Source organism: Bufo gargarizans, chromosome 6 (genome assembly GCF_014858855.1).
Source record: "Bufo gargarizans isolate SCDJY-AF-19 chromosome 6, ASM1485885v1, whole genome shotgun sequence".
In the NCBI taxonomy this organism is placed as follows: domain Eukaryota; kingdom Metazoa; phylum Chordata; class Amphibia; order Anura; family Bufonidae; genus Bufo; species Bufo gargarizans.
Genome location: NC_058085.1, coordinates 110126324 through 110151182, shown reverse-complemented (window position 1 = coordinate 110151182; position 24859 = coordinate 110126324). Strand labels below are relative to the sequence as shown.

Sequence of the window (24859 nt, the reverse complement as noted above, 5' to 3'; positions counted from 1 at the left end):
CAGTTTGCTGAAACTCCATTTCTCCCGGTCCCTTTGTTGGGTCCCTACCTGTCCTAAAAAAAAGGGGAGCTATAGGTGCATTGGTCTGTATGGTAGTTGTTTGACTGCTGGGTTGGTTGGTCCCTAAGCTGCTGGACTGACGTCACTCTGGAGCGCCCCGGGAGCCGCACGGACGGTAAGTATACTGCTCCCCCGCTCCCCACTACACTTTACCATGGCTGCCAGGACTTTAGCGTCCCGGCATCCATGGTAACCATTCAGAAAAAGCTAAACGTCGGATCCGGCAATGCGCCGAAACAACGTTTAGCTTAAGGACGGATCCGGATTAATGCCTTTCAATGGGCATTAATTCCAGATCCGGCCTTGCGGCAAGTGTTCAGGATTTTTGGCCGGAGCAAAAAGCGCAGTACACTGACCAAATGCTGTGGTATTTTCTCTGGCCAAAAAACGTTCCGGTCCTGAACTGAAGACATCCTGATGCATCCTGAACGGATTTCTCTCCATTCAGAATGCATTAGGATAATCCTGATCAGGATTCTTCCAGCATAGAGCCCCGACGACGGAATTCTATGCCGGAAGAAAAGAACGCAACTGTGAAAGAGCTCTAAACTGAAAAAATGTTTGAAGATTTTGCTTTGCTTTGAATCACTTCACTAATATTTAGTTGTATAACCACTGTTTCTGAGAACTGCCGTACATCTGTGTTGCATGGAGTCAACCAACTTCTGGCCCCTGTGAACAGGTATTCCAGCCCAGGATGATTGGACTACATTCCTGACCACTCCATAACATCAATCTTGTTGGTCTGGAACCAAGATGTTGCACGTTTACTGGTGTGTTTGGGGTCGTTGTCTTGTTGGAACACCCATTTCAAGGGCATTTCCTCTTCAGCATAAGGCAGCATGACCTCTTCAAGTATTCTGATGTGTTCAAACTGTATGAGAAACATCCCCATATCATGATGCTTGCACCACCATGCCTCACTGTCTTCACAGTGTACTGTGGCTGGAATTCAGTGTTTGGGGGTCATCTGACAAACTGTCATCCGGCCACTAGACCCAAAAAGAACAATCTTACCTTCATCAGTCCACAAACTGTCTCTTTAGGCCGTCAATGTGCTCTTTGGCAAATTGTAACCTCTTCAGCACATGTCTCTTTTTTTAACAGTGGGACTTTGCGGGGGCTTCTTGCAGATAGCTTGGCTTCACATAGACGTCTTCTAATTGTAACAGTACTCACAGGTAAGGCTACTTTCACACTTGCGTTCGGAGCGGATCCGTCTGGTGTCTGCACAGACGGATCTGCTCCTATAATACAAACGATGGGATCCGTTCAGAACGGATCCGTCTGCATTTTCTTTAAGAAAAAATTCTAAGTCTGAAAGTTAGTCAGACAGATCCGTCCAGACTTTGCATTGAAAGTCAATGGGGGACGGATCCGTTTGAAATTGCACCATATTGTGTCAACTTCAAACGGATCCGTCCCCATCGACTTACATTGTAAGTCTGGACGGATCCATTTGGCTCTGCACGGCCAGGCGGACACCCGAACGCTGCAAGCTGCGTTCGGGTGTCCGCCTGCTGAGCGGAACGGAGGTAAACGCTGCCAGACTGAGGCATTCTGAGCGGATCCGCATCCACTCAGAATGCATTGGGGCCGTACGGATCCGTTCGGGGCCGCTTGTGAGAGCCTTTAAACGGAACTCACAAGCGGAACCCCGAACGCTAGTGTGAAAGTAGTCCTTGCCATTTGGGCTTTTCTTCTATCCATTCGAATGATAGTTTTTGCTTTCTTCCACGTCTTTCAGGTTTTGGTCGCCATTTTAAAGCATTTGCGATTATTTTAGCTGAGCAGCCTATCATTTTCTGCACTTCATTATATGTTTTTCCCTCTCCAATCAACTTTTTAATAAAGGTACATTGTTCTTCTGAACAATGTCTGGAACAACCCACTTTCCACAGAATTTCAGAGAGAAATGCACTGTAACCAGCATGTACAACATTTGCTGCCTTCCTTCCTTAAATAAGGGCAATAATTGCCATCTGTTTTTCAAAGAAAGAATGACCTCACTCATTGAACTCCACACTGCTATTATTTTGAACATGCCCCTTTCAATAAGTGATTGAATTACAAAGAATCAGCAGCATGCATGTCATGACTGTTGGGTCTGTTGGATTTCTATTACTTAACTACACCTGCTAGTAAATTATTTGTCATGTAGAAATATCATTTCTACCAAAAACAGTGATTGATCAGGTTAGTGATGTCTGACTGCTATTATTTTGAACACAACTGTATATGATATAATATACAGCAAGACATATGATATTATAGCAGTGTATATCTATGGACACTGGTTGGCAGGTATTATTACATGGAAAGCTTTATTAATAAGATTATATAAACCTAAATCTGGCGATTACTGTTTTACTATATAACACTGAATGTAGATGGTTTTGGGGCTGGGGGCTGGAATTTGAGGGCATTGTTTTGACAGGACCAAGCCCCATCTGTCATTGTCATGTGACAGGTTTGGAGCATTTTACCGCATCTAAATCTCCTTCCGCTAAGCCGTGCCCCTTGTCGACCTGGAATACATTAACTGGCGAGCTAGTCACCGGGGATGGAGCATCTTATGACATGGTCTAGACCAGGCATTCTCAACCTGCGGACCTCCGGCTGTTGCAAAACTACCACTCCCAGCATGCCCAAACAGCTTACAGCTATCAGCCTACAGCAGGGCATTGTGGAAGTTGTAGTTTTACAACAGCTGGAGGGCCGCAGGTTGAGCATCCCTGGTCTAGACGCAATCACATTAGTAAATTTTCTCCATTGTATCCATGAGAAACACGTGAACAACATAGGTAGTGAATGCCGGTGGCCATGATAAAAGGTTCAGAATGACTGATGAGACCGTGATGTTTTCTATGATTTGATGAAGATATATAGAGTTCTGTAGCCATGGTTACTGCTATTTATTACTGGTGGATATTTACTTTACAAAATGAATGAAGGCATGCATCTTTATTATATATAGCCCACAGGTACATTTATTATAGCAGTGTTGTATATTTTTTTTGTCACATTAACCCTTCTCCGTTATTTTGATTAAATTTTTTAAAATTTACTTTTTTGTTTCCTTTAATCCGCACACCATATACAAATCTGATGGAAACCATCAGCAAGATGGCTAGCTCTCCAATTATTCCAGGCCGCTCTTTCCCCTGGCTGACCTTATCTATGTGTGATTATAGGGAAGGGCGATTTTTCAAACCAGAACCTGGATCTGAATACTTTTATAGTTGCATGTAATTAAAAATTTACTATAGCAACTGAGTTATTCAATAAAATGTATCTGTATAGCGTCACCTGCTGTTTGCTCTTTTCCCTATTTCCACGCCCACCTCATTGAGGTGGTCACACGCGCTCAGTTTAAATCTTCAGCTGTCACCATCCATATCTTCTGTTAGAAGCTGTGATAGTTATAGGGAAGGAGCTACAGACAAAAGGATGTGCCCCCTGAGAAAGGACATGCTTCGTAGCTGCCAGCCTGAAATAAATCTAGCAGAATAATTGTACCAATAATCAGGGGAGATCTCTGGATCCATGTGAGGTACATGGCTGGTTCTAGCTTTCTTAGAAAGGTATTGTGATATACTATGTGATGTCTGATTTTCATTTATTTACATCAATCATGGCATTTAAATGGGTGAACCCGGGCACTGAACTAAAATAAATTGGGTAAAAAAATGACAAATGGGCACAGAATCCATTGGTTGCTCCTATTTATTCCTCCTTTAGTATCTTTTCCGTTTTAATACATTTTCTTAGAATATATAAGACACACTTCTCTGCAGGCATCTGTTCTGTGTAAACTGAGTAAAATAAAATTTGTATATAATATATTGAGGAAAGCACCAAACGACAATGGTATATGACATTGAAGACTGAAGTGAGGGCACCAATTTTGCCCTGGGCATTGTGCAGCCTTTAGGCTCTCACCATTAACATAGTTATATAGTAGTAGTTATGTGCATCTTGGTGCAGGTGGTATTTGAACGCTACTGAACCATAGCTATAAATACAAAGAGTAGGAATATTCCATTTACTGTATGCCATGTAAAGGTGAAAATAAAAATAGAGGATCACGTCAGGACTGAGCAGTTTTGAAGTTTATTCCTAGCTTGGCGCAAGAGAATGAACTTCAAAACAGATAGTCGACCAGTGAATTAACCATATAGTACAGTAAACCTCTCCAAAAGACCACCTCTAAGAAGACCACCCGGATCTGACCTGTGATTAATTGGCCGTTCCCTTGTATTCTTTCTATATTGACCTGTAAGACTAGGGATACACGGCAATATTGGACGTCATACAACCAAGGATCGCAGTGTAGCAGGGCAGTCGTAGAAATGATTGGGGTCGCAGCACAAATCCCAAGTTTGCCGCAACTGTAACCCCAAAATCACAAAAAATCTTTCAGGGTACGGATGTTGATCATAGCAAACTTGCAACTCCATTCATTTCTATGTTTGTCACGCCCAAGATCACCATGTAGCTCTAGCCTTAAAGACTGCAGGACTCAAAAATAAATTTTCCGTATTTATGGGGTATTTCTATTGGTTACTATGATGTAAGCTCACAATGTAGATGGTTAAGGCTACTTTATGTAGTGGACTACTTGGTGCACACCTGTCCAGTAAATAGCCCTCTAAAGAACCAGTTTGGGGGCTAAAAGAAGCAAAACCAATCTCTTCATTACTTACAAGCAGCAAAACTTGGTTTTAAAGAGGGGGGCTGCTTTTCTCTTCTTGGCTGTACAGAACTACTCTGGGCAAGGTGACAGCTGGATTCACTTCTTCTGGTCCCATAGATGAGTGGCCATTTTGGTGACAATTGTATCCAATAGTTCAATAGTCAGCACAGGACATTGCAGAACTGCCCTAATCTAAGGGATAATTATCTTGGTTAAATGTTGACTTTAAGGGGTTATCAAACCCCAAAAATGCCCCCCCAAATGCCCAGGCCCCTTACACAGATTGTACTTACCTCGCTCCCTTGCACCCACATCGCTCCTGATGCCTGCATGGCCACTGACGAATCTCGGATCAAAATCCGATAAAGGAAGTGGGGGGGGGGGGTGATTGGATGGCAGCCAATAGCCGGTCGTGTTACCGTTGGGAGATGCAGTGGTGGCCATGTGGGCATCAGGAGTGCTGGGGAGTAAGTACAATCTGTGTGAAGGGCCTGGGCATTTGGTGGGGGACATTTTACATTTTTGGGGGTTTTTAGCAACTCATCCCCATTTAAGTCAACGGGACTGAACTACAATGCCAGATACAGTGCATGGACAAGCGTGGTGCTGATTTTGGAAAACAGAAGAATCTTTTGTCTAATCCTAATAAACCCCTTTAATTTTGGAGCTCCAAGTGTTTCATTTAAAGCAGCTTCTGACCCGTAGCTCTCCAGATTATGGAAAACTACAATTCCCTATTGGGAGTTGTAGTTACCCAGAAGCTAAAATTCTACAAGTTGGAGAACACTGATTTAGAATAACAGCCATTTAGACAATGCCAAAAAATGAGCCATCCACCAGCCTCGTCTGTAAAATGGCGTGGTTTATGAATCAGGAGCTTATCCTTTCATTCTCTTCTCACTCCGTTAGCTCTGACAGCTCTTTTCCCTAAATAAGTAGTTAGTGTTGACAGAATGGATGCCGCAGTGGATATTTCTCATCACCTCCCTCGAGTGCACATCTAACATCCACACAGATCTGGGACATCACTAAAATCTAGCTCTATTGAATCCTGACAAAATAAACATTCAATTTTTACAATCCCAAGAAGCAAAAACATATTTTTTTCCCCATAAAACACAATAATGTCTTCAGGCTTCTTCCAAAGAAACATTTATCAATAATAAAAATTCCATTTCCCCTCCTGGCATGGGGGCTATGTCGAACTGGAAATGAGATGCCAGCTTCTTCTAGGGTGGTGCAGCGCCTCCTTCTTTGTCTAGGGAAATATAAATATAGCAATGAAGACCGCACCTAGATAATGGAAGGGAGCATCCTACACTGTGCAGGGCATATATACGGACAAGGGCTTCATATATTAGATATTAAGATTAGAATGGAAATCTGAGTAATTTAAATCAATTGATATGCATGAAGTTCACACCTGGTGCTTCAATGCTGCATTATTTTGCAGCCTCCAGATGTTACATAAATGTCAGTAAGAGATTAAAAAAAATAAAAAAAATCTCATCTACCCTTTATGTTTTTGTGACCCACACATTTTTAGGACCCTAAGTGATTTAGCAGTAATCTGCATATGAATCGGGCAGAGATTGTTCAGTTCCCCTGCAGCGCCACCACTGGAGAATGAAAGCATTACACAGAGGCCATTGAAAACAATAAGCTTCCTATAATATGGGACTTTTCCCCGCTTATGTCAGGTCTAAAATTGTGGACATGGCTTGGGCAGAGAAGGGGCTGGACAGCCGACCTGTCTCATTTATCATTTTCTACGCCTGTTTTAGGTGCAGAAAATCGTCTAAATGTAAGACAGCTTAGAAGCTGTCTTACATTTAGAACTGGTGGAGGATCTGCCAAAATTATGAAGAGGCCGGCGCCTCAGTATCCAAGCTAGAAGTTGGATAGGGCTCATCTAAAGATGACAATACTCCTTTAAAGGGGTTCTCCGGCTTTTTACCATATTTTGTCTCCTCCCTCCCTGCGGGATCGGTCCACTGCTGCCTTTACTTCCCTCCAGCACCTGCTCATAGGGGGATCATGTGTGCCACTGCATCCAATGACTGCCCACAGTGTTGACAAGTCACTGCTGTGGTGAGTCATTTGCTGCAGCGGCACATGTGACCTTGTTTATGCCAACATTTTACAAGTAGGGACTAGAACATGGCGAATGAGGAAATGGGAACAAAGGAGCCAGAACTGAGTGGCGGGAGCAGGTAAATATGCTCTACTTCATAGGTCTAGCCTGGAGGGGGGGAGAAAAATTTGGTAAAATTCTGGAGTACCCCTTTAAGGAAAGGTCCGCTGGACTTTTAGACCAAATGGCATGAAAGCATATTGTGCCAATAGGATAATAGCTCCAACTGTGCTCCTCCGGGTTCCTGATGAGGCATGTTTTAAAAATGTTCTCATCAATCATATTCTAATTTGCATGCTGACATGACCCTACGTACCCCAGGCTATATTTTACAGTTTGTTGGTGGGATCAGACATTGGTAGTTGCTGATGCTGACGGTATACTGAAATCATACTGTTTTGGTTGATCACTAGGCCTTGGTATTGCTGCCTGCTTCCTGCTGCTCACTCTTTTGGAGGCTTTGCGGAGGACAACTTAACCATTTCCTATCCCATGCAAGCCTTGGATTGCACATTTTGTATTTTCTGTATATTTATTACATAGGATCCGCTGAATCTGAACTGGTAGAGTATGCAATTATCTGTCCCGCAAATAGGATGTCTTCTCACTTGGCTTCACACAATGTCTCTCCAGAAGTCCTCGCCCTACATTCCCCCTTTTTTTTCATTTCTGAAGACCAAACAGCCAGGGAGAGTAAAAATAAATCTGGTCTTCACAAGGGGCTCTTCAGTGGTGCCTTTGCCAATGGCTATCCAGTGGTGCTCAGCTGTAAATCCAAAGCCCCCAGAAGCTAGAATGAGTTGTCACACCAATACTTATCACGTACGACGTAAACAATCTAAAAGGATACGCGGCACAATTCCAGTGACTGGAACTGACAGGAGTTGACTTCAGAATGGGTGAATTATCTCATGATACACCATGTGTCTCGTACAAATAGGGGCTCAGCTGCTTATCCTGCCTCCTGTCTCTAGGGCAGGGGTGAGTGTCTCACAATCAGAGGTTTTTCCAACCAGATCACCCAGTTGCTCCTCTCTCGTTTCTGGCAGCCACATTCAATTTTGATGATCTGTTATTTAACCTTTTCATGACAGGGCCTAAAAAAGGCCTGAACGTCCTGGCAATTGTTCATCATTTTGTGCATGTGGTGGTTTAGTGACCCTAACTTTTTTTTATTTGTTTGACTACCAAAATAATTTTTGCAATGTTTTTTAACTTGATACTTAGGACTCCTTATTAGCATGGGTTTTTTTTTTTTTTTTTTTTCTTTCCTTTTATAGGTTTCATTTGGGGAAAACCGCAAATTCTTATTAAAAAGTCATCTTTTTAATTATAGATTTTATTTCTGAAATATATATCTCGATTAAACTGACACAAAAATGAATTATTGCTATAAGTTCCCTATTTTGTAACGATCGTTTTCATATACAACATGTATAGGTTTGAGCGAACAGGGTGACTATGGTGACAGTTCTGTTTACTTGCACTGTTTCCACTGTAACTGGGGCATCCACCGGAGCCCCAGTTTTAGGGGAAAACAGCCCCACTGTGGAGCATTACAGACAGGCAGGGCTGATCAAGGTCTCCTTAGACTCTGCAGCTCTGCTCCTACCCCAGACACCCAGCGGTCACGTGACTGGGACTAAGGCTAGGTCTACACGACGGCATTTGTCGCGCGACATTTTGTTGCACTAATGTCGTGCGACAATTTTTATAATGGCAGTCTATGGTGTCGCACTGCAACATGCAACGTGCTGCAACTGCGACGCGACAGTCGCAGAAAATCCATTTGAGATGTTTCTGCGACTGTTGCATCGCAGTCACAGCATGTCACATGTTGCAGTGCGACACCATAGACTGGCATTATAAAAATTGTCGCGCGACATGAGTCCAACAAAATGTTGCGCCCTATCTGTCGCGCGACTTATTGTCACACAACAAATGTCGTTGTGTAGACCTAGCCTAATAGAGTAAGCGGCTCGGCTGCTTCCTGCTCTCCTTCCCTGCGCTCGTTCAGCACTCTCCTGCCGGCACTGAAGAAGGTAAGAGCAGTAATAAACCGCTCCTGTCTTCTCCTCAGGGTCTCCGCTGTGTCTGACAGCCAGGACCCGAGCTGCTCCTGCTAGATTGCAGGAGCTTTAATCCCAGCGCTGTACAGTGATGAGATTAAAGGGCTGCCTGATGGTTTATATACGTGCTATCTGCACAGGTTAAGCAGATAGGACTATATAGTCAGTGGGCAGTCGGGAAAAATTTAAATGGGACCCCCACTGATCACTAAAATTAGGTTCTCAAGCCTCCCATTTGAATGGAGATGTGCTGCAGCTCCGTATATTTCTATGGGATGGCTGAAGAGAGCAGAGTGCAGTGCTCGGCTGTCTGCAGCACTTCCATACAGAATGAAGGGAGCAGCAACGCACACTTGTGACCATCACTCCATTCAAAGGGGGGGCTCAGAAGCCCCAGTCTCATCATCGGTGAGGGTCCCAGTGATCACACCCATATCACCTGTCCTGTGGATAAACTAATTATGTGTTATAATAGGAAAACTCCTTTGATTTTCCATCAATTTTCCTATTTTGAAGAAACTCAGCAGCTGCATACAGCCGGGGACACGTCCAGCACAGTTTTTGTTCTTATCTCTGGAGATATGTTTTATTGTCAGCCCATAGAGCGTGCACGTTGCCTGATGCTAGAGCGTAAAACAGACCGGACAGATTGGGATGTGAAGCACCAAAATATGAGCAGATGGATGACACTAAAAAAGCCATGTATATACACACTTGTCTGCCAAACATCACGTTAGTCATAAATCTAATTAGGTGAGTATTGTATAATGAACATAATGAAATGTATACTCATTGACAAAAACATAATCGTAAAGCACCAAGAAGGAGTTGCTGTCTATGTGTGAAGGTAATGATGACATATGTAAATTATTAGGCCCCTTTCACACGGGCGAGTTTTCCGTGCTGGTGCAATGAGTGAGGTGAACGCATTGCACCCGCCCTGAATCCGGACCCATTCATTTCTATGGGGCTGTGCACATGAGCAGTGATTTTCACGCATCACTTGTGCATTGCGTGAAAATCGCAGCATGCTCCTCTTTGTTCGTTTTTCACTTAACGCAAGCCCCATAGAAATGAATGGGGTTGTGTGAAAATCACAAACATCCACAAGCAAGTGCGGATGCGGTGCGATTTTCACGCACGGTGGCTAGGTGACGATCGGGATGGAGACCCGATCATTATTATTTTCCCTTATAACATGGTTATAAGGGAAAATAATATCATTCTGAATACAGAATGCATAGTACAATAGGGCTGGAGGAGTTAAAAAAAATCACCTTAATCCACTTGTTTGCTGCAGCTGGCATCTCTTCTGTCTTCTTTCTTCAGGACCTGGGTAAAGGACCTGTGGTGACGTCACTACGCTCATCACATGATCCATCACCATGGTGATGGATCATGTGAATGACCATGTGATGAGCGTAGTGATGTCACCACAGGTCCTTTACCCAGGTCCTGAAGAAAGAAGACAGAAGAGATGCCGGCTGCGTGAACAAGTGGATTAAGGTGGGAGAGCGTTATGGGGGTTTCACCGTTTACGGCGCGGTGAGTGGCATTCCCCGCCATTCCTTTCTCACCGTTGTCCGTGTTGGTGTCCCCTTGTTTGTCATTCCCCTCCCCCCTCCCATTGTTTTTTATGCCTCACCAACTTTCCCCTTTTGTTGTTGGGAGGGGCTTTGAGGGGTGGGAGTATCCCCGCCTTCGGAAGAGGGCGCAGCATGTGGTGCCTGCCGCTTTCTGGCACACATGCTTATCCTCTGGAGGGAGGGTGAAAGGGGAACCCTGATACTGTGCAGTTCTCTGTGGCTGTGGCTGCAGTGTGTGTGAACTGGCACTTGTGGTTGGGCTCTCCTCGTCCACTTCTCAGAGGTTCGCTCACCTGTGTCGGTGTGGCTGGCTGCAGTCCTCGTTGGACTGGCTGTAGTGTGTGCTGGGAGAGGATGCCCTGTCGTCTTGCCCTGCTCCTAGTCCAGGGCCACCCTGAGGGCGAGCAGGAATATCAGGTTCTGGAGTATGAGCCCTGCTACCATCAGGGTCGGCTCATACAGGCTAGGAGACAGGGTCAGAATTAGGGATTGTTTAGGAGGTGACCTGCTCCCTGTCCTGGCCATGCTCTGACCATCCATCTTCTGATACCACACGGCTGAGGGTTTTCCCCATCCTCAGCCATGACACAATAGCTGTCTCTTATGATAGCAGTGTGGTTGCTGTGTTAGACGGGCATTGTGATTAGCACCTATGGTGGCAGTGTGGATGGCATTTGTAGGAGCACAATAATAGTCACCTTTGGCATCAATGTGAATAGCTTCTATGTTACCAATATTGTTGGGAGTTATACTCTTATATTACTGTGGATAGCACAAGGGGCCCAGAATTCTAGGATCTGTAGGGGTAGTGTTGCTGGCAATAACTATGGTTGGCAGTTATGAGGGCAATCCAAGACTCTTGCGTAAATGTATGAGGGCTCAGTTTGGCACTTATGGTAAAGGGGCACAATGAGGGCACTGGGACTGCGACTTGTGGTATTATAGGTGTACTGTGATACAGGCATGTGAAAAATGTGTTCCAACGTACATCTTAGCCCTCATTTAACAAGGACTGTCCTTGTTGCCCCTAGCAACCAATCAGCTTTCATTTCTTTAACTGCTTTGGACAAATGCAAGCTGCTCTCTGATTGGTTGCTATGGGCAATGAAGACAGTCTTATGCTCCATTCACATGTCCGCATGTGTTTTGCGGATCCGCAAAACATGGACACCGGCAATGTGCATTCCGCATTTTGCGGACCGCACATTGCCGGCACTATAATAGAAAAAGCGTAATCTTGTCCGCAATTGCGGACAAGAATAGGACATGTTCAATTTTTTGGGGAACGGAATTGCGTATCCACATTTCCGGATCCAGGCTGCACATTGTGCGGCCCATAGAAATTAATGGGTCCGCAATTCCGTTCCGCAAAATGCAGAACAGAATTGCGGATGTGTGAATGGAGCCTTACTGGTAGATAGCTGTGATGAATAAGAACCCATTCCTCAAGGGGGATGTGCGCCTATTTTATTATATATTGTATGTAATCCCCTAATATTATATGTGATACTCATTTATATACTGTATTTAGGCCGGGTTGTGATGTAATTTAGACACAAGATGGGACATGCCTCTAAATTTGCAACTTTTCCTTCCACTGTCGTGGAAGACTGGTCCATTTGCCCCACAGTGTTCACCTGAACAGTCGTTGACCCTTAGCGCCACCAGCTTCTCATTCGGCGCAAACGGTGCTGGGACTCCAAACACTGCTAAGAGTTCTAGCAATTTTCTGCTAACTTGGTCATTTCATAATGAATTTCACTTTAAGGGATATTCCCAACTGGGACATTTATGGCATATTCATAGGCTGGGGCCCCTGAAGTGTACAGACAGGAAGTTGCGCATGCGTGAACACCCTTCATTCACCGCTATGGAACTTCAGAAAATAGCTGAGCGGCGGTTTGGCAATTTTCAGGAGTCCCATAATAATGAATGGAGAGGTGGCCGCGATTGTGCTGCCTGTTCTCCATTTGCTGCTATGGGACTTCCAAAAACAGCTGAGCAAGCTCGCTATTTTGGGAACTCCCATAGCAACGAATGGAGAAGACGCCACGAATGCGCAATGTGCTCACCGTTTACTTTGGAATCCTGTCCTGGAGATATAAACCTATAGGACATTTATGGCACATCCTATCCATATATGCCGTATATATCCCAAATGGGAATACCCCTTTAACCTCCTCCCTGAGAAAATCATGCATACACCCCTAAAACTAAAAAACGTAAGTTAAAGAAACAGAATAAAGACACAGAACACGTTAATTGGGGATAAATGGCCAAATTGTTTATTTAAAATATAAAAAAAATGCAAAACCCCCGACTCACGGAGAGTCACCCTCCAGCACTCAGGAGAGGAAAACCCCCTGTGGAGGAAACCTCTAGGGAACCATGGCTGGAGGGCTGCCCTTCCCTTGGGCTTAGAGGGTAATGCCACTATGTGGCTGCCACATAAATATTAGGGGGGGTGCAGCAGCCGGGCTGATCTGGTTGGCTAGGCAGATGTCCCTTTTCTCCCATTGGGTGATGGGCTTCCTGCTAGAACCTCCAAATGTCCTCAAGGTGTGGTGGGCGGGGGCAGTCAAGCTCAAGGTCCTCAGTCCATCAGGTACGGCACAAAATATGGCCGCCTGCCTGCTTTTTACAAGGGTTTTTCCCTTATGACACAAGTGCTTGTGATGTCATAGGTGTCTATGACTAATGTTCATGGCAGTGTTCCGAAGGGTTAACTCTTTAGTGACTGTCAATGGGCAACATATATTTGGTGGAGCAGGTTTTTTCTGTAGCTGACAACCACTGTTCCAGGTGCCGAAACCAAGCCCCCAGACCAGTGGCTCTTATTTAACCCCTTCCACACCACACCATGTAAATGAACAGACTAACAGCGTGGTCCATTCAGTTTTATATTTGACCCTTGACCCTATCCTGGGACCGCACTTGAGGACAGCGCAGCCATGAGATGGACACTTTCATTATGACTTTACTCAAGCAGGAAGTGCAGGGTTTAGTAGTTACAGTCACCATTGGGTACAAAACCTGATGGTTACATTGTTATTAAAAGGTTAGCGATTACTTTGGGCAACTGAACAGTCTATCAGGTAAACAGCTTGTTGGTGTTAGTCTTCCACTAAGGCACGTGGCCCTATAGTTACAAATCTCGGTTGCAGTTTCTGGCAACTCACGCTACCAAGATTTGACAGGGCACGTGGATCAGGGCTGTCTTGTCAGGGCCATGGTATGGAGGCCATTAGACACTCTCTTCACTCCTCCTAACTGTTATCTTCCCCTCAACTGCCTCTTGCTGTCTTCTCTCCTTGACTGAGCCTAGACATCTGATTGGTGCTGGGCTCCGTTCAAACCTCTTTACACATGGGACACAAGAAGACAGGTAAAGAGGACAGACATCATATATGACTCTGCACATCAGGAACAAAGTCTCTTACACTCAAAGCATGGATGAAATAATTTAAAGGGGCAGCACCACCCCTATACAAGCTACAGTATGCTGACAACTTCAAGGCACAGCGAATGGAGCCTTTTGCTTCCAGCTCCATCCACTGTTTTGATTCCAGGCTGCCAAAAACAGCTAATCGATGGGGTGACGGGTCCACAATAGAGTTGCCACCTGCCTGGTAAACCACTGGCCTAGCCGGTATTACCAGTAATCTTCTGGGTAAAGTGGCAACCCTACATGTAGTGCATACATTATATAATAGGTTCAGGTCACTTCTTTCGTAACCCCCAAAAGGAGGAAACTATACCCTGGTCAGTAGGCAACGATACAACACACAGAATGGAAAGCATAATCTATATACCAGCATCAGGAGACATTACAGGGAGGAGGTATAAGAGGACAGGACTACAACTCTCAGCATACCCAGGTCGGTATTATGGGATATCAGAGGGCGTTTCAGGGAGGAGGATCTATGATCAGAGGACTATAACTCTAAGAATTTCCAGGCTGATATGATGGGATAGCAGAGCACATTACAGGGAGGAGGCATAATAGGAAAGAAATACAATTCTCAGCATATCCAGGCTGATATTATGGGATATCTGAGGAAGGGATGGGGTATAAGAGGAGAGAACTATAGCTCCCAGCATTTCTAGGCTGTTATGTGATATCAGAGAACGTTACAAACTTGAGTATATTGATACCATGTGGTCAGGAGAGGGTTAATAGCCTTTGAAGTCAGGCACATTGACAGTCACTAAAGGCTTAACCCTTTGGAACACTGCCATGAACATTAGTCATAGACACCTATGACATTATAAGCACGTGTGTCATAAGGGAAGAACCCTTGTAAAAAGCAGGCGAGCAGCCATATTTTGTGCCGTACCTGATGGACTGAGGACCTTGAGCTTGACTACCCCCGCCCACCACACCTTGAGGAAATTTGGAGGTTCTAGCAGGAAGCCCATCACCCAACGGTAGAAAAGGGACATCTGCCTAGCCAACCAGATCAGCCCGGCTGCTGCACCCCCCCCTCCCCCTTACTATTTATGTGGCAGCCACATAGTGGCATTACCCTCTAAGCCCAAGGGAAGGGCAGCCCTCCAGCCATGGTTCCCTAGAGGTTTCCTCCACAGGGGGTTTTCCTCTCCTGAGTGCTGGAAGGTGACTCTCCGTGAGTCAAGGGTTTGCCTTTTTTTTATATTTTAAATAAACAATTTGGCCATTTATCCCCAATTAATGTTTTCTGTGTCTGTTTTTTTTTATTTGCATTCTTTGGTTTCAGGGGTGTATGCATGATTTCCTCAGGGAGGAGGTTAAAGGGGTATTCCCATCTGGGACATATACGGCATATATCAATAGGATCTGTCATAAATTTCCAATAGATGGGGGTCTCAACTTATTTCTAGAATAAACAACTTGCTGTCTGTATACTTCAGGGGCCCCATCCTATGGATATGCCATAAATGTCCCAGATGGGAATATCCCTTTAACTGAAATTCACTATGAAATAACCAAGTTAGTAGAGCATTGCTAGGACTCAGAGCAGTGTTAGGAGTCGCAGCACCTCTGCACCAACTAAGAACAGTCACTGGTGATGCCGAGGGTCAACGACTGTTCAGGTGAGCGATATAGGGCGAATGGATCAATCTTCTATGCCCGTTTTATGGCGTCGTAAAGTTGCTTGTCCCATTTTGTGTCTAAATTAGATCACAGCCTGGCCTAAATACAGTATATAAATGCGTATCACATATATTATTGGATTACATACAATAAATAATAACATAGGCGCACATTCCCCTTAATGAACGCTATCTACCATTAAGACCGTCTTCATTGCCCATGGCAACCAATCAGAGAGCAGCTTGCATTTGTCCAAAGCAGTTAAAGGGAACCTGTCACCGGGATTTTGGGTATAGAGCTGAGGACATGGGCTGCTAGATGGCCGCTAGCACATCCGCAATACCCAGTCCCCATAACTCTGTGTGTTTTTATTGTGTAAAAAAAACAAAACGATTTAATACATATGCAAATTGCCCTGAGATGAGTCAGGAACAGGACTTATCTCAGGTTAATTTGCATATGTATCAAATAGTTTTTTTTACATAATAAAAGCACACAGAGCTATGGGGACTGGGTATTGCAGATGTGCTAGTAACCATCTAGCAACCCATGTCCTCAGCTCTATACCCAAAATCCCGGTGACAGGTTCCCTTTAAAGAAATGAAAGCTGTGCTCTGATTGGTCGCTAGGGGCAACAAGGACAGTCCTTGTTAAATGAGGGCTAAGATGTACGTTGGAACACGATTTTCACATGTCAGTATCATAACACTACACCCATAATACCACAAGTCGCAGTCCCAGTGCCCTCATTGTGCCCCTTTACCATAAGTGCCAAACTGACCCCTTATACATTTACTCAAGAGTCTTGGATTGCCCTCATAACTGCCAACCATAGTTATTGCCAGCCACACTACCCCTACAGATCCTAGAATTCTGGGCCCCTTGTGCTATCCACAGTGTCCCCATTAGAGATAGTGACTGACAGTGCCATATAAGTGCCAGTCAATGCCCCTATAAGTTTCATCTGCTGTCTCCGTAACTGGCAGCCATAGTTCTTCAAGAAATCCAAGCAATACTGACCCCATTGGTATTATCCACAGTGATTCTGGGGGTGATAGCCCCAGTGCCCCCACAACAGCCACTGTACCCCCATAATTGAAAACCACTGTGCCGCCAAACTGCCTGCCTCTGAGTCTCCATACTGCCCCTTCCACTCCCAACAATATTGGTAACATAGGAGCTATTCACACTGATGCCAAAGGCGACAACCATGGTGCCCCTACAAATCCTACCCACAGTGCCCCCATAAATGCTAGCCACTATGCCTGTCTAAACGAGCAACCACACTGCTACCATAAGAGACAGCCATTGACAGTGCCATATCAACGCCAGTCAAATTCCCAAACCATTTGGCACCCCTCCCTACAGATGCCAGTCACAGTTCCCCCATAACAGATAAATGTCCTATAAAGCTCAGCCTAGGCCCTCTATAAGTTTCCACTACAGTATATCCATAGTTGCGCCAAAAGTGACAGCCCCAGTGCCCCACAAGTGCCACAGCCTCCTCCAGAACAGTCATTAGGGTGATCATACGTCCTCTTTTTTTCCAGACATGTCCTCTTTCTGAGACCTAAAAAAATTGTCCAGCCGGAATGTAAAAATTACAAAAAATATCTGGGATTTTCAAGGGGGAAGGGGGTGGGGGCACCGCAGGGCTGGCTCTATAACCTGCTACAGTGAAAGAGCTGAAGGACCTGTGATGACATCACCATCGTGTGATCAGTGCAAGCAGGGACAGAGTTTAGTGGTGGCGAACTGGTAAGACTGAGAAACCCTGAAAGTTTCCTCTCCTCCTATACTCCCTCTCTGAATTGTCCTCTGATATCCCATAATAACAGAATAGATATGCTGGGAGTTGTAGACCTCTCCAGTGTCAGACTGAGGCGCCTAGGGCTCACCAGTAAAACTAGGGGCCCAATACACAGATACATGCAAATATTTCCTGTTGACACCGTGGCAGACAGCAGCAAGACATACCTCCCAACTTTTGAAAATCGCAAAGAGGGACAATATATGCCAGCTTGCATCGCTGCAATTATTTTCATAGTAGGCCATGCCTCTAACTCTGCCCAAAGCAATGTCACAACTGCAGCAGCTGGGGATCGGTTAGGTGAGTATAAGTTCCTTTATTATTCTACAGCATGTGGAGCCTAAGGGACAATTTTTTTCTTGCGCTTCAATATCCATTTAAATATTAGCACATAAATCATCAGATTATAGATATTTAAGGTAGAAATTGAACAAAATAATGAAGTTATGGTCTAATATACAGGTAGAAACCATACACACACTTTAGTAAGGAGCAATTTAATAAATGTATTCATGCACATTTATGCATTCATTCCCCAGATCAAAAAGAGGGACATTTAAGGATCAAAGAGGGACAGAGGGACTTGGGTCAAAAAGAGGGACTGTCCCTCTAAAAGAAGAACACTTGGGAGGCATGAGCAAGATGCTACAAGGTGACTGATTATAGAGGACCCTGCAGTGACTTCAAGAAGCCGGGTGCCAGGAGGATACTGGCTGGCCTGCCGCTGTGTCTACAAGTCATCTCAGCTATCAGATGCATCTATAATACTAAACTGTTAAATAATCGACAAAATTTTTTATATTGATGTTTAGGCTGGTTGAGATACTGTACGATGCCTATCTATATATAGTGCAGCCACTCTACTGTGCCATGTGCCAGGTGTGCAGGGCATGGCGGACTAGGGGCCCACCTTGCTTGGGGCACACCAGGGGATACACCTGTACCTCTGTGGGCCAGTCTGAGCTTGGAATAGAGGCATACAGGGTTCATATGGCATCCTGTGGTACATTTGCCTACCGCTGTTGCATCTGGGCCTGTAGATCCTGCACACTCATAGGCACTCATAGGCACTCATAGGCTGTTAAAGATGGCATCCCAGCTGGTCCTGTAAATGCTTCATTGGTGATAAATCTGGTGACCTGGCAAGCTGAGGAAGTTTTGCAATCTGACAGAGACATTCCTGGGAAAACCTTGCTGTTTGTGGGCGAACATTATCCTTCTGAAAAATGCTAATTGCAAGACCTGCTATGAGAGGCAACACATGCATCTGTGGGATGTCCTACACATATCGCTGACCTGTTAGTGCCCCTTGTTTTACCACTGGGATGACCGATTGTCGTATGTCATGTATGCGTTGTATATGAGCTGCTCATGCTTATCAACGGATCAAACAATCCTCTATACTGGTTGTCTATCTGGGCCAACTGGCGCCTGTTCATCGTGTGTGCATGCCCTCACATAACCACTGCTTCCAACACCTTCTAACAGCTAGGTCAGAGTGGCCTAGATGTCGATTCATCAAAATGACGGTCCTGCTTCTGTTAGTCCAATGATGTGACCGTTCTATGTCTGTCAACTGAACAAAGTGTTGTTTAAGTGTGTTGTATAGACCTGTCTAGCAGTCAAATTCTCATCAAAAGGTACACTACCCAAAAGTGGCCCCTGAAAGCCTTTTATTTTAGGGCAGCAGTGGAAGCACTTTTATGCCCTCTTGTGGATAGACCCAGTGTTTAATCATTTACATATCTGCCTAAGACGTAACTGAAAGTCAAGTTTTGCTGACATTTCTACCTGGGTGTGTTATTTTTTTGTTAGTGATTGTATAATAAAATAATACATGACATTCATGGTGATGGATCGTGTGATGAGCACAGTGACGTCACCACAGGTCCTTTTCCTCCTGCACAGCAAGTTCAGTCTTTACGAAGGAAAATGAAGGAAAAGGACCTCAGTTAGGAAAGAAGACTAATGAATCTTTTGATGCATGTGTCTTTACAGAGGAAGAGGTTCTGAGTCAGCTGTCTAAAATCAATACAAATAAGTCACAGGGGCCTGATGGGATACACCCAAAGATATTAAAAGAGCTCAGCGGTGAACTAACAAAACCATTAACAGATTTATTTAACCAATCACTGGCAACAGGAGTCGTCCCAGAAGATTGGAAATTAGCAAATGTTGTGCCGATTCACAAGAAGGGTAGTAGGGAGGAATCGGGCAACTATAGGCCAGTAAGCCTGACATCAATAGTGGGGAAATTAATGGAAACCATACTTAAGGAGAGGATTGTGGAACATCTAAAATCCCATGGATTGAAAGATGAAAAACAGCATGGGTTTACTTCAGGGAGATCATGTCAAACTAATCTTATTGATTTTTTTGATTGGGTGACTAAAACAATAGATGGAGGAGGTACAGTAGACATCACTTATCTAGACTTTAGTAAGGCTTTTGATACTGTCCCACACAGAAGGCTTATCAATAAATTGCAGTCTTTGGGCTGGACTCCCATATTGTTGAATGGATTAGGCAGTGGCTGAGGGACAGATAACAGAGGGTTGTAGTCAATGGAGTATATTCAGACCATGGTCTTGTTACCAGCGGGCTACCTCAGGGATCTGTTCTGGGACCCATATTGTTTAATATCTTTATCAGCGAAATTGCAGAAGGCTTCGATGGCAACTAAAATTTAATGTTGATAAGTGCAAAATAATGCACCTGGGGCGTAAAAACCCAAGAGCAGAATATAAAATCAGTGATACAGTCCTAACCTCAGTATCTGAGGAAAGGGATTTAGGGGTCATTATTTCAGAAGACTTAAAGGTAGGCAGACAATGTCATAGAGCAGCAGGAAAGCTAGCAGAATGCTTGGGTGTATAGGGAGAGGAATTACCAGTAGAAAGAGGGAGGTGCTCATGCCGCTCTACAGAGCACTAGTGAGACCTCATTTGGAGTATTGTGCTCAATACTGGAGACCATATCTCCAGAAGGATATTGATACTTTGGAGAGAGTTCAGAGAAGAGCTACTAAACTGGTACATGGATTGCAGGATAAAACTTACCAGGAAAGATTAAAGGACCTTAACATGTATAGCTTGGAAGAAAGACGAGACAGAGGGGATATGATAGAAACTTTTAAATACATAAAAGGGAATCAACAAGGTAAAAGAGGAGAGAATATTTAAAAGAAGAAAAATTGCTACAAGAGGACATAGTTTTAAATAAGAGGGGCAAAGGTTTAATAGTAATATCAGGAAGTATTACTTTACTGAGAGAGTAGTGGATGCATGGAATAGCCTTCCTGCAGAAGTGGTAGCTGCAAATACAGTGAAGGAGTTTAAGCATGCATGGGATAGGCATAAGGCCATCCTTCATATAAGATAGGGCCAGGGGCTATCCATAGTATTCAGTATATTGGACAGACTAGATGGGCCAAATGGTTCTTATCTGCCGACACATTCTAGGTTTCTATGTTTCTAAGAAGACAGAAGAGAAGTCGGGCTGCGCGAACAAGTGGATTAAGGTAAGTTACATTTTTTATTTTTTTTAACCACTTCAGCCCTATTTTACTAAGCATTCTGTATTAAGAATGCTATTATTTTCCCTTATAACCATGGTATAAGGAAAAATAATAATGATCGGGTCCCCCATCCCAATCATCTCCTAGCAACCATGTGTAAAAATCGAACCGCATCCGCACTTGCTTGCGGACGCTTGCGATTTTCACGCAGCCTCATTCACTTCTATGAAAAACGCACAAAATAGAGCATACTGCGATTTTCACGCAACGCACAAGTGATGCGTGAATATCACCGCTCATGTGCACAGCCCCATAGAAATGAATGGCTCACAATGCAGTTATCCAGTGACGTTTTATACTGAATACTTGTCTCTACGTCCTTTGAATACTATTCTAGTGTGCAATCATCCTCAATCATCCCTTGCTTCAGTTGAAAGTGCCCCCTCTTGCCCCCCCTTTCATATCCCTTTATGTCTTCCCATTAGGGAACAAGTCACCCAGAGGTCTCCGCCTCACCCTTCAGTTCTCCGCTCATCTGTTCCTCCCTATACATTAGTGGTATCTCATTAAATTGGCAGCATTTAGCCCGTGTTCTGTACATAGCTGCCTTCCCGTCACCTCCCACCTATACTGCCCTTTCTGTCTTCGTAAACCTTCTCTCATCAGCGTTCATTACCAATACCTTGGAAACCAGCAACTCAGTGATTCCGTTTTTACATTACAAGCCCTACTTCCAATTATATCTGTGGTGGCCAAAACCGGTGTTTGAATTAGCACAACCGCAGCAGGACACAATTTGTAGCGATGAAACACCTTCATGATATCATTTACATTGTCTTCTTTAGTGGAACAGGCATGCCTGTGTTTGGGTAGTGATGGATTGTAAGAAAGTAAAACCATTCCATTATAGAAATGTAGCATGTATGTTCCATGAGGAGCATGTAATAAATCCAGAATTTTCTGTAAAAGACATTGCATAAAATAAAGAGATATATACATTTCATACTGAGCGTTAAGCTAAATTAGCAACTATGTATATACTGTATGTCAAAGTAATTAGATTGATCCAATCATCTGGATGGGATCTGAGAACAAGCTAATGTCCTAGGGCCCAGCAGACTTAAAGGGGTCTTCCCATCTCAACATTTGTTGCTAGGATAGGCTACAAATGTCTCATAGGTGCAGGTCCCACCTCTAAAACAATCTCCAAAACGGGGCCCCGAAGTGAAGGGAGACCAGCTATCTATGCGCAGCTACCTTCCATTAACTGCTATGGGAGCTCAGACAATAGCCAACCACTGGCTCGACTACTTACGGCAGTCCCATAGCGGTGAACAAAGAGGTGTCCACGCTTGTGTGACTTGCTCTCCATTCACTGCTATGGGCTTCCAAAAATAGAGTGTATTCGCTCATTCATTTTCGGAAGTCTAATGGCAGTTAAAGGGGTTATCCAATCCCTGAAAGGCTGCACCATACGCCCTTACCTTGCTCCCCGACACCTGTGTCGCTCCTGGTCCCCGCATGGTAAGTATATTGTGTGTAAGGCTCCCGGGCGTATGGTGCAGCATTTCAGGGGTTGGATAACCCCTTTAACTGCCATGAGACTACCAAATAACCCCTTTAAGGCCTCATGCACACAACCATATGTGTTTGCAGCCTGCTGCTTCTCATCTTTAGAACTACCACTTACACATGTTAGGCCAGTGTTCCAATCAATCACGGCACACTGGACCTCCGTTTTCGAAACAGTTCCAAGCATTTGAACCCCACCAATCCAACAGTTATCCCATAACAAGTAAATGGGGGGATAACTTGTTGTCATTGGAATACCCATTTTAACCTCTTAAGGACACAGGGCGTACAGGTACGCCCTGATGTCCGAGTCCTTAAGGACACAGGGCGTACAGGTACGCCCTGTGTATTTCCGATCACCGCCGCGCGGCAGGCAGTGGTCGGAACAGAGTGCCTGCTGAAATCATTCAGCAGGCACTCTGTGACAATGCCAAGGGGGGGTCCTGTGACCCCCCCCCCCCCCCCCGTATCGGCAATCGCAGCAAACCGCAGGTCAATTCAGACCTGCGGTTTGCTGCGTTTCTGGGTCATTCGGGTCTCTGGTGACCCGATAACCCAGAATAGGATGGTGATCAGTGGTATGATAATACACCACCAATCACCACCCTTAGATCATGAGAGGTGGCGGTGACATCACCTCTCAGGATCGCATCCTATTGGCTGGACGGGCGGGGATTAACTTCCCCCAGCTCTCCTCTCCTCCTCTACACTGCTTCCGTGGAGCCAGAAGAGAGGAGCCTGTCCGTCCACCTCTGAGCCCAGCACCCCCACGTGAGCCACCATAGTGCCATCTGGCACTCAAAAGTTCGCAGGGACAGGTTTAGGGAAAGGTTAGATTAGGTAGGGAGACTGAGGGATAGTTTTAGGAAAAAAAGTTTGGGGGGGGGGCTTCACCATGACACTCACCTATGCGACCCTAGACCCCCCAGGGGTGCTGCAGCTTGCCCCTTCCCACACACACATTTATTTATTTTTGTGCGTGCGCTGACTGTGGCCAGTGAGTTTGAATTGTTCAGGTTTTTTTAGTTTTTGGGGGGGCTTTCATTTTATAAATTTTTTTATTTATTTATTTTTTCTGTTAGGCTTATAAGTGAACGTGAACACCCGCCCCCCCCCCCCCCACACACACACGCACACTAACTAAAAGTGTTAGTTACTAAACTAAAGTTTTATACACCCGCACACACTCCCTTATGGCCCGCCAGACGTTCTCGGCTGAGGAGGCATACGCCCTGCTTGTCTCCAACTCTGATAGCCCCAGTGAGGATGAGGATGACCCCACTTTCCTCTTGTCATCCACGCGGGAGAGACGCCGCCAGGCGGAGCCAGGGGACCCCAATGCCAGGGGCCCTGTGGCCCACACTAGTATGAGCAGCCCTGGGGCTCGTACTAGTGTTCCGGCCCACCAGATAAGTCCACTTGAGCCCCCTACCGGTGAACTTGTCTGGTATACCCCAGAGAATTCTGAGCCCATGTTTCCTGACTTTGTTGGCTAACTAGGAATCCAGATTCGCACAGTGGGCTTCACTGAATATGACTCTTTTTTTTTTTTTTACAGTGACCACTTTGTGAATCTGATGGTGGAGCAAATGAACTTTTTCGCCCAACAGCTAATTGCTCAAAACCCGGGCTCCTTTTTGGCTACGTCCGGTGGCTGGACTCCGGTCAGTGCAGCCAAGATGAGGATGTTTTGAGGCCTTGTGCTGCACATGGGCCTAGTACAAAAAAAACAGTGTCAGGCAGTACTGGAGTGGGGACATCCTCTACCAGACCCCACTCTACTGTATGGCCATGACACGTTACAGTTTTGAGGCCATTTGGGAATGCATGCATTATACAGATAATGCAGCATGTCCCCCGCGAGGTGATCCTGCCTATGACCGCCTGTACAAAATCAGGCTGGTCATCGATCACTTCAGGGCCAAATTTTTAGAGGCCTATGTACTTGGAAGGAAGGTCGCTGTTGATGAGTCTCTCATTGCTTTCAAGGGGAGACTCATTTTCCGCCAGTATGTTCTCTCTAAGCGGGCGAGGTATGGCGTGAAGCTGTACAAAGTTTGTGAGAGTACCTCAGGGAACACTTACAAGTTTTGTGTGTACAAGGGGCGAGATTCTCGTATTGAACCTCCAGAATGTCCCCCCACTCTGGGTGTTAGCGGGAAACTTGTGTGGGACCTTATGCACCCACTGCTAGATAAGGGTTACCACCTGTACATGGATAACTTTTATACTAGTATCCCCTTGTTCCAGTCCCTCGCTGCCAGATCCATGTCCGCTTGTGGGACCGTGTGGAAAAATCAACGCGGCCTCCCTACCCAACCCCTCCAGCTACATATCCCCA

The 24859-nt window shown here is 45.0% G+C and overlaps 1 protein-coding gene across 1 annotated transcript in view; it reads right to left on the bottom strand.

Moving 5' to 3' along the window:
* The window catches only part of KCNH4 (potassium voltage-gated channel subfamily H member 4), a 195519-nt gene that overhangs the window by 119679 nt on the left and 50981 nt on the right, over positions 1–24859 (bottom strand). The window lies entirely within an intron of this gene.